General features: G+C 38.1%; 2 non-coding genes across 2 annotated transcripts; both read right to left on the bottom strand.

The window, feature by feature from the left end:
- Nucleotides 1-5,474: 5,474 nt before the first annotated feature.
- trnaw-cca (transfer RNA tryptophan (anticodon CCA)) lies at nt 5,475-5,546 on the bottom strand. Its single transcript has one exon. It is a non-coding gene; the product is annotated as a tRNA-Trp (tRNA).
- A 2,872-nt stretch (nt 5,547-8,418) lies between these two features.
- On the bottom strand, nt 8,419-8,490 carry trnaw-cca (transfer RNA tryptophan (anticodon CCA)). Its single transcript has one exon. It is a non-coding gene; the product is annotated as a tRNA-Trp (tRNA).
- Nucleotides 8,491-8,779: the final 289 nt, after the last annotated feature.

The following is an 8,779-nucleotide window of genomic DNA, read 5'->3' as shown; positions in this document are numbered from 1 at the left end:
TATTTCATTGCAAAGTACAATATAATCAATAGGAAAATCTGTCTTTTTGCCCCCGATGTGAGAGTACGAAAACCACCAATTTTCATTCTAAATCCTGGTAAAAATCTAAATGTTAGCCCCAATGCATTTTCAGTGGGAAAGTTAGCATTAGCCCCCAAACATCACAACCTATGAAAAACCAGGATTAGTTTGGTGACCGGCGATCACGTGACCACACTTTAGTAACGCCAAAGCCTCGTTAAAAAAACACCACCATGCATAAATTACAAATATGAACGATTAGCACCAAAATTTGCACGCACGCTAGCGACCACGTGATAACAAACTTTTCATTCTAACAATAATGCACCAAAGAAATAGCAGGTCACAACAGCTCGACAGTGAAATATTAAAACTGGAGCAGGGAGTTAGATATTGGCTAGTATTAATATGTGCCAAATGTAGCAAACATATAAGCAATAACCATTTGTCTGCGCTGTCTACAAATGTCAAAATGCATGTTTTTATATTACTGTCCGTTTAAAATGAATGTGATCGAACATTTATATCAGTACCAGGCTGTGTTCTAAACTTCTGCAATGGTCTGTATAAAATGAGTTGTCACATTGTCTTCTGTCATATAAATATATATATAAAACAAGGCATTTCATTTTTACTCTTTGGAATGAACAGCTTCAAAACATTCGGATCCAATGAAAGAGCTGGAAATCCCACCACTAGTTTTGAAGCCTGAACGATGCTAAGCCGCTCTCGGTCACTGCCCACCCACATAGGGACATCCAACATCCAAACGGCTCAAAACTCTGACATCTCCAGCGTCTCAAAGTATTGCCCAAATTCAACGTCGCATTTTCATAAGTCATCATCATTTTTAGAGCTCACCGTATTAAAACAGTATAAAACAAGAATATTATGGAGAACAGACCTAATATACATATTTTAGTTGTTTTTTATACATATATTTTACCGTATGTCATTTTCTGGAGGTGGCTTGCATGATTCCATAGAAATACAGAGTTAAAACCACACTTTGGAACATTCTTCAGGGACATAGATAAGTTTTATGTTATACTATGGAGGATTATAGCCAAAGCGATAACATTTCCATGGAAACAAGCAGGAGGAGGCCAAATAAGAGTCAGGTTTATGGAGATGCAAGCCTGCTCACGATAAGGATGCAATAAAAGCATTCAAAATGAAATCCAAAACAACAAAAACTTTAATTTTAATCTATTTCTGGTTAAAAAAGTTATATAATATTGCATTAACTACGTCTCTAGAGTCAAAAAATGTAAGACTTTTGAACACATTTTAGATTCTCTATTTGGTTATATATTTAAATACTATACTATTAGTTTTGAGGCCTGAACGATGCTTAGCCAGCCTCACCAGGTAACTGCTAAGACAAGAAGGAAAGGGGCATTTGACAATATACCAAACAAACCAACCATAGCTACACAGAAAGCGACTATTTCATTACAAACCTCTCAAAATCCTGACAACTCCAGTGTCTCCAAGTATTGCCCAAATCCAACGTGGCATTTCATAAGTGTGTATTTCCCTCACCACTGCTGCGGTCCGGAGCTATACATATTAATCCCTGCTCGGAGAATGATGCTTTCTGTAATGTGCGCGCCAAACTAGCATAGCGCAACGTTCACTGGCTATGATTTGTGGCCCTGTCAGCTTTAATGTTGTCTCATGAAAATTGGTTTTAGTGCCGGAGTACGCTGGAGAGATTGTGAGGAGAAAACTAAAGACAGGACGGCCAAATGATGGATTTAAAGTGGCTGTACCCAATTTTTATCCCCATGTATTTGTGCAACATTTGTCCCAGTACAAATATCAGAGGTTGGATTCAGTTACGTTTACTTGAGCGAAGAAATTTTACTTTTCTTGAGTAATATTTTTATTGAAAGTACCAGATTTTGTATATAAGTTCATATTTTGTTCTACCAATCTCAATAACTTCAAACTATGAATTAGATGTTACTTTCCAACAGTTAGTCTTACTTCTGTAGTAGTTTTCCCAAATACTTTTTAACTTCACTTGAGTAATTTCTTGGACCACTACTTTGTACTTCTACTTGAGTTATATTATTTTGAAGCAACGTTACTCTTACTTGAGTGAAATTTGTGGCTACTCTACAAACTTCTGACAGATATCATTGTATAAGAAGCTCTTGAGGTCAAAATAAATCCACTGTGTGCCATCTGCATTGAATTATAAAGCTTTTAGTTAGTATTAGGAGGTGCATGTTAGCATACTAGTTGTTGTTAGTAACAGCGTGATGGCAAAACTCCGCCTTTTTCTGCTGAAAGTTGTGAAAAGCGCTTATAAAGTCATCACAGTGAATAATTAGGACGGTTAGAATGCATACAATGAGGAATAACTTTGGACCACTGTAAACTGTCCTGTTCAGTTCTGTTTTTCACATTTTTAAAACAGTAAAAACCTTTAAAACTAGCATGGTCAGGATGGAATGAGCTTACGTCGCGACCTTTGAACTCGAAAGGTCGTGACATGGCTCATGGGAAATAACACATGGTCAAATGCCGATAACAGATAGGATGTTATTGGGGTTGTGTTATGGGCAGTAAGTTTTATATTATATCGATTTGTGTGTGTTTAATTAATCTCATTATGCTGTTAACTACCTTAGTTCATCTGCTAGAGCTTAAATTATTGTGCTGTTGAAAAAGGGTAACCTCTGCATAAGGTTTAATTCATACATTTATTTTTTGCTTTTTTAAATGAACAATTATTCAGGCTTAGTAACTACTGTATTAATGCCTGAACCTAACTCCAAATCCCTTAATTAAATTGGGATATTATGCAAAAATCTACTTGTTGGCGCTTTCTATAATGTTATAACACTGTTTCCTCATTTAAAAAAAACAAAAAACATCTTTGAGTAATCCTGTGGTCTCTCCTGGGTCCTAATCAAACCCTCCTCACAGTTAGCAGTACGATTCTGTCCGATGCTCCGCCCCTAAAGCCTACATCACCCATGCTCCCACACGACAACTTTCTATAAATAGACAAAAACATGATGTAAAATGATGCACTACAACTTCACAAACCTGATGCGATGTGCTGTAGTTTCATTAGCGGAATGCACGCCGATTGTAATGTGATAGCGCTCTGAAGGGGGAGTGACTTAGCACGGAGAGAAAAGGGAGGGGGGACTCATTTTCAAGTCAATAAAAGGTAACACGGCTAAATATTTTACATGTAAACAGTTATTACCCCGAGTCGTTCTTCATTCTTCTACACTCCTTGAGTCAAAAGTGCCAAAACATGCAAGTCTAAGTCAAGTCCAAGTCCTATGGTTTGAGTTCAAGTCCTTTCAAGTCTTTATACCACATTATGGAAGCACATATCTGCAATTGATATGGTTTTTGCAAACTGTCCTATTAAAGTACTCGTAAGGATGGACATGTTCCAGTTTGTTTCTATTAAATTAAACACGAAAGAGTGTTTTTTAAACCATTTTTTATCGAGAAGCAACAAATCATCTCAAGTCACTGCTATTTAAGTCCAAGTCCTGTCCCAAATCCATTTTATTTTTTTTATTTTAAGTCAAGTGGTAAATCGGCAAAATAACAGTAAAATATCCAGTATGATACCTCTCAGTACTTGATGTATCCATGATGTTTTTCAGTGCCTTGTGATATTTTTCCTCAAAAGAAGCCATATTTGTTTTGATAAAGACAGACCGTGAACGTCCCTGATTGGCTGGTCTACCTGTCAATCAAGCCCATCTGAACTCTGAGATGCACCAGTGACCATCTTCAGATTCACATCTTCGTAAAATATTGGAGCTATTACCACAAAAACCATATAAGCCGACCTTAAAGTTCTCAACTAACCATGCAGTAAAGTTGATTTTCAGGTACAATAATACACATCTGAACCCGAGCCATTTTGTGCAGTGAGGTCGAGTAAGGTGCCATCTCCAGATATGATTCAAAGATAAGCCTGTAGATGCCTCCATAGGTCGACCGCGACGGCTCTCTCAGCTGACCAGCACACCCCAGCCCTGACCACCTCCACTGGGCATGATAACCTCCACAAACCTGACCCCCGGCTCCGCTACCACAGCTTCAACTGCATTTTTCGCTCCAATGGACTCAATGTTTTGGAATTCTATTGACTCTGTCGGCGATCACCGATTTAAGTACAGAGAAAGAAATTGGAAAATGGTGGCGGTTATAACATGAGAGGCGAAGGGAGTTGGGGGTGCGGGGTTTGGATGGGGGTTGGGTTGAGCAAACTGTGGCCGTGCGTGGCCTTTTGCTCCGCTGAAATGTCAAATCTATCTGACGTCTTTTACTCAGTTGAAGTGTTATTACATTACTCTGGCCCGACAAGGAAGGTGTCAATCAACTGCGATCGTGCAATCAGATTTCGTATCTCAACTAGTCTACTACAATAAAAAATAGAAAGAAAATATAAAAACCTGACTATGACGATCTAGTAATCCTTTACAACCACTTTATAATAATGTAATAATGCTGCGTTATGTAATATGAATCCAAAATGGAATAAATTTGTCACTTCATTTTGTACTACAACCATAATCATTTTGCAACAATTTCTCAACTAACACTCCACAGTTAGACAAAATGCTCATCATTTTGGTCTTAAAATGTTCGTATTGACCCTCTCTATGTGATCCTGGTGTTTTTATTTTGCTGTCATGTCCCTAACTCAAGATGTGAACATTAATAACAGACAAATCAGCTGCCTTCTTTCCCCGAGGTTGCTCCACTAACGTTAGCAACAGGTTTGACTGACAGCGTTGCTAAGCTCCCGCCCCCTCCCAAACCAGCGGTGCAGAATTCCAACTAAGGAACTCGGCTCCAAATTCACCCCTATAACAACTGGCTTCAATGAGCTTCATTTGACTGGAGCTGAAATCTATGGATGGCATCACACTTGCTCAGTCCACTCCTTTGTACAGCCTATGGTTCCGCCCCAGTACAGATATATTGTATAAGCAGCTCGTGAGGTCAAAATAAGTCCGCTATGTACTGTCTGCGTTGAATTATAGAGCATTTTATTGTCCGGTAAACTTTCAAGGAATAGTTAGGATGCTTGGAATGCAAAAGGTAAGCGAGGAATAACCTTAGGCCAGTGTTTAAAATGAACTAGTTCTGTTTTTCACATTTTTAAGACAGTTAAAATCCAATACAGTGCCTGCTCAGGATATCTACATTAACATTTATTGCTCGTTTTTATTATTTCCAAGGAAGTATTAACCATTTTACAATGTTCAGACTGGGTTAGGGATAGAGTTAGGGTTATTTCCTGACAATATAATTAATCCTAAATGGAGTGACAGATATGGCTTGTAAAATATCAAGTAATGGCATCTGTGCTGTAGTATAAAGTCATCTGCACCATTATAAACGAGACATATTTTTATTTTAATCTAACTTTCATGAACGTAGCTATATTTTAAAATAACTGACCCTGACGTGATTTGAACACGCAACCTTCTGATCTGGAGTCAGACGCGCTACCGTTGCGCCACAGAGTCCTGTCCAATTGGTGATTAAACCGCAGCTGTGGTGATGGTGGGGGAAGGTGTGGCCCTGAACCATGTGCTGATTCCACAGTTCCCACGGTTTGGAGGCTGGTACTGAGGATTAGTGTGTCAAATAACTGATTTTTTTATGGCATAATTGGATGAGATGTCTGGGGAGTGGCAACATTTAAGTCATATTCACAGTAACAGTGCTAAAACGACCAATATGGAGCCTGGGTAAGGTCTATAGACTTTATAAACATGGAGGAGCACTTGCTGTCTACGTAATCAAGAGTTTTATCTATTCAGAAGACGAGGTTCTACTTTCTAATTTGTATAGTTTGTTTCAAGTTGGTGCTAAACTAGGACAAAACCTGGACTAGACCAAGACATAATAAGGTGGGACACTGCAGGGGAATAAGAACAGAATCTTAAATTTAGAGATGCCAATTTGAAACTTCTTGTGTGGTTTAGTCACATGAATATAAGAAAAAAATGTATTACAAGTTTTTAATCATGTAATGTTTTGCTGTATTTAGTTAGACATAATATTAGATCATATATCATATTACATAGAAAAAACATGCAGAGAAGATTTTGGATAGCTTATTTAGTATTTGAGTAAACAAAATCTCACTGAAAAATTGCCTAAAAATTCTAATTTCCCCTCATTTTTGGTGGTTAACTGGAATACATTAGGTTTGTTGTTTCCAGATAAAAGCTTGTATGCTAAAAGACAAAACTGAACAACTGAAAACTGGAAAAAAGAAATGATTTTGTGTCCCCTTAACCAGGTCTAGAACAGGTCTATTCTAACATTTAATTGACCACCTGTGTACCCCCCTCCCTCTTTGGTCTCCCATGGTGACACAGCCTCTCTCCTATCTCCGCCCTGCAGTCTTTTTTCCCCAATGAAAAAGTGTGTAACAAATCAGCGAGTGCTTCATTTTATGATTTGTCACAGGTGTTGTGTCTCCGCTCCGCACAGTGAGGACCAAACCTGAACGTCTTGTCTCCTCTCTCACTCCTCCTGTCCATCCTGAAGACCCTGTCACAAGTCTGGACTATATTGGTCACGTTCATGTTGTAGAATTTGATAATGTCATAATTTAAGATGGACGGAAAGGGCATATATAGCTGTATGGTGTTTTATTTTTGAAAGAAATAAGCAAAATTATAATCCACGAGTGTTTATCAGGAACTGACTCCACAAACTTGCCATATTAATCGCTTAAATTTGTTATTCTTAAAAACAGGACTTGAGGGCGTCACAAACACTACATTAAAATGCATTTAATATGAGATTGGGCCCTGGGTGACTGTATACAGAAAAAGTTGGGCCCTGAGATTGAAAAGGTTGAAAAGATCTCCCGGCTTAAATCCATTCAACTGACAACAATCATGTCTTCAGGGTTTATTTATTCTGACAGAAAAGACGTTGAACTTTGTGCCAATTCTTGTTTCATGTGGATAGGCCTAGTAATTACAGAGATATTAACCATAAAACATGTCAACAAATCAGCAATCTGACATCATAAAAAATCCAAACCACTCCAAACACCACTTGTCACTGACACATACAGCACATACACATACACTTTACAAGGGAATGTGGTGAAGTACCTTGCCTAAGGACACAACAACTTGGTCCAAGCAGGAATCAATCCTCTGACCTTCAGGTTGGGGATCACAGCTCTACCCACTGAGCCACTGTAAACCCATACCGCAGAAATCAAACCTGTCCTCCAGCTCAATATGAACTGTTTTTGTTTCATGCGGATCGTCCCAGTAATTACAAAGATATTAACCATAAACCAGATCAAAACATTTATGATCACAGTTAAACAGCAAACTCTGGAAGATCATTGTCGCCCTCGAAGTCCCTAGAACTGCATTCGTGTGGTTAGATTACGTCCATAACTTTCAGAGTGGAGACGTTCTCATTGCAACTCTTCTGATTAAATCGCTGCAAAATCCAAACAGTAATTTGCATGTAGATGGTGTTGATCGCTCAGTTTCCACGGTAATTCAATTTAACAACAGTCGACGAAACAATTGAAGAGCGTAATATAGTCTCGACGACAGCTACGCTCTCCTGTTGCGTCTTCACTTTTCGGGGGGATCGGAGGAGGCATGGGTTAGTTTCTCAAAATCAGACAAAGAAATGAGAAAATGATGTACATGATGCCACCTCCTCTGCCGCGACTATTTTTCTTATTATAGAAGTTGAGATGAGATTTTGTTGTAATGTTTGGATAATGTGAACTGAGACCTACACCAAGGCTTTAGGGCTAGGTTTATTTCTCGCAATTGTGAATATTCAGTGCCCAGACCAAACCCATTAGCCTGCAGTTGGAATTACAGTTTTTATGGATCAATCATCAAAAACTGAGACTTCTATCAAGACATTAGCCAAAGGTGAAGATATAGAGCCCAGACCCAACAACTAATCTTCAAACTCAGACCATATCTTAAATAAAATAGCGCAATGAAACAGTAAATAATGTTTGTAGAAATGTAGATGCTAAAAGGCTCATATTACGCTATTTTCAGCTTTATGTTAATATGTTTCCTCATCAAGAACATGCTAGGAGTTGTGTTTTGTTCCACTGTGTTTATAAACTCCATACAACTTCACAAGAATTATCTGGATAATTTCAGTCCTGGAATTTCTAATCTTCTCTGAACCAAAGGTAAAAGGACCTGTTAACTTGAAAACTGCCACTTCACGACATCATAAGTTGGAACTATCTGTCATTTAAGTTAATATTTTTGTGATTACTATAACTGTTCTATATTTCGATGAAGAATAGATAACAGAGAAAACCTTATTATATAACAAATTTGATACAATTTCCACACTTCTAAGTCCATGTAAAAGCACTGACCCTGACGTGATTTGAACACGCAACCTTCTGATCTGGAGTCAGACGCGCTACCGTTGCGCCACAGAGTCCTGGTTGTTCACCAAGATGTGAAAATGTAACTGACCACAGGCCATGGAGAGATGAAGTATCTTTGGGCATATGTCATTAAAAAAAAGCAAGATAGATAGTTTTAATGTCAGACTGTAGAACGTTGCAGACAAAACAATTGCATCATGCAGCAGAAAAATTATGTCCTGCACCATTTAAATAAATAAAATAAAAATAGATGCTTCTGACTTACAGAAGTGACTAGAGAAACTGTATGTAAAGTCTTAGCCTATTTGCTTCATATGTGTAGGTTTCACCCGTTTATTAAAA

This window comes from Periophthalmus magnuspinnatus, chromosome 20, assembly GCF_009829125.3.
Source record: "Periophthalmus magnuspinnatus isolate fPerMag1 chromosome 20, fPerMag1.2.pri, whole genome shotgun sequence".
In the NCBI taxonomy this organism is placed as follows: domain Eukaryota; kingdom Metazoa; phylum Chordata; class Actinopteri; order Gobiiformes; family Gobiidae; genus Periophthalmus; species Periophthalmus magnuspinnatus.
This window is presented reverse-complemented; position numbering and strand designations above follow the sequence as displayed.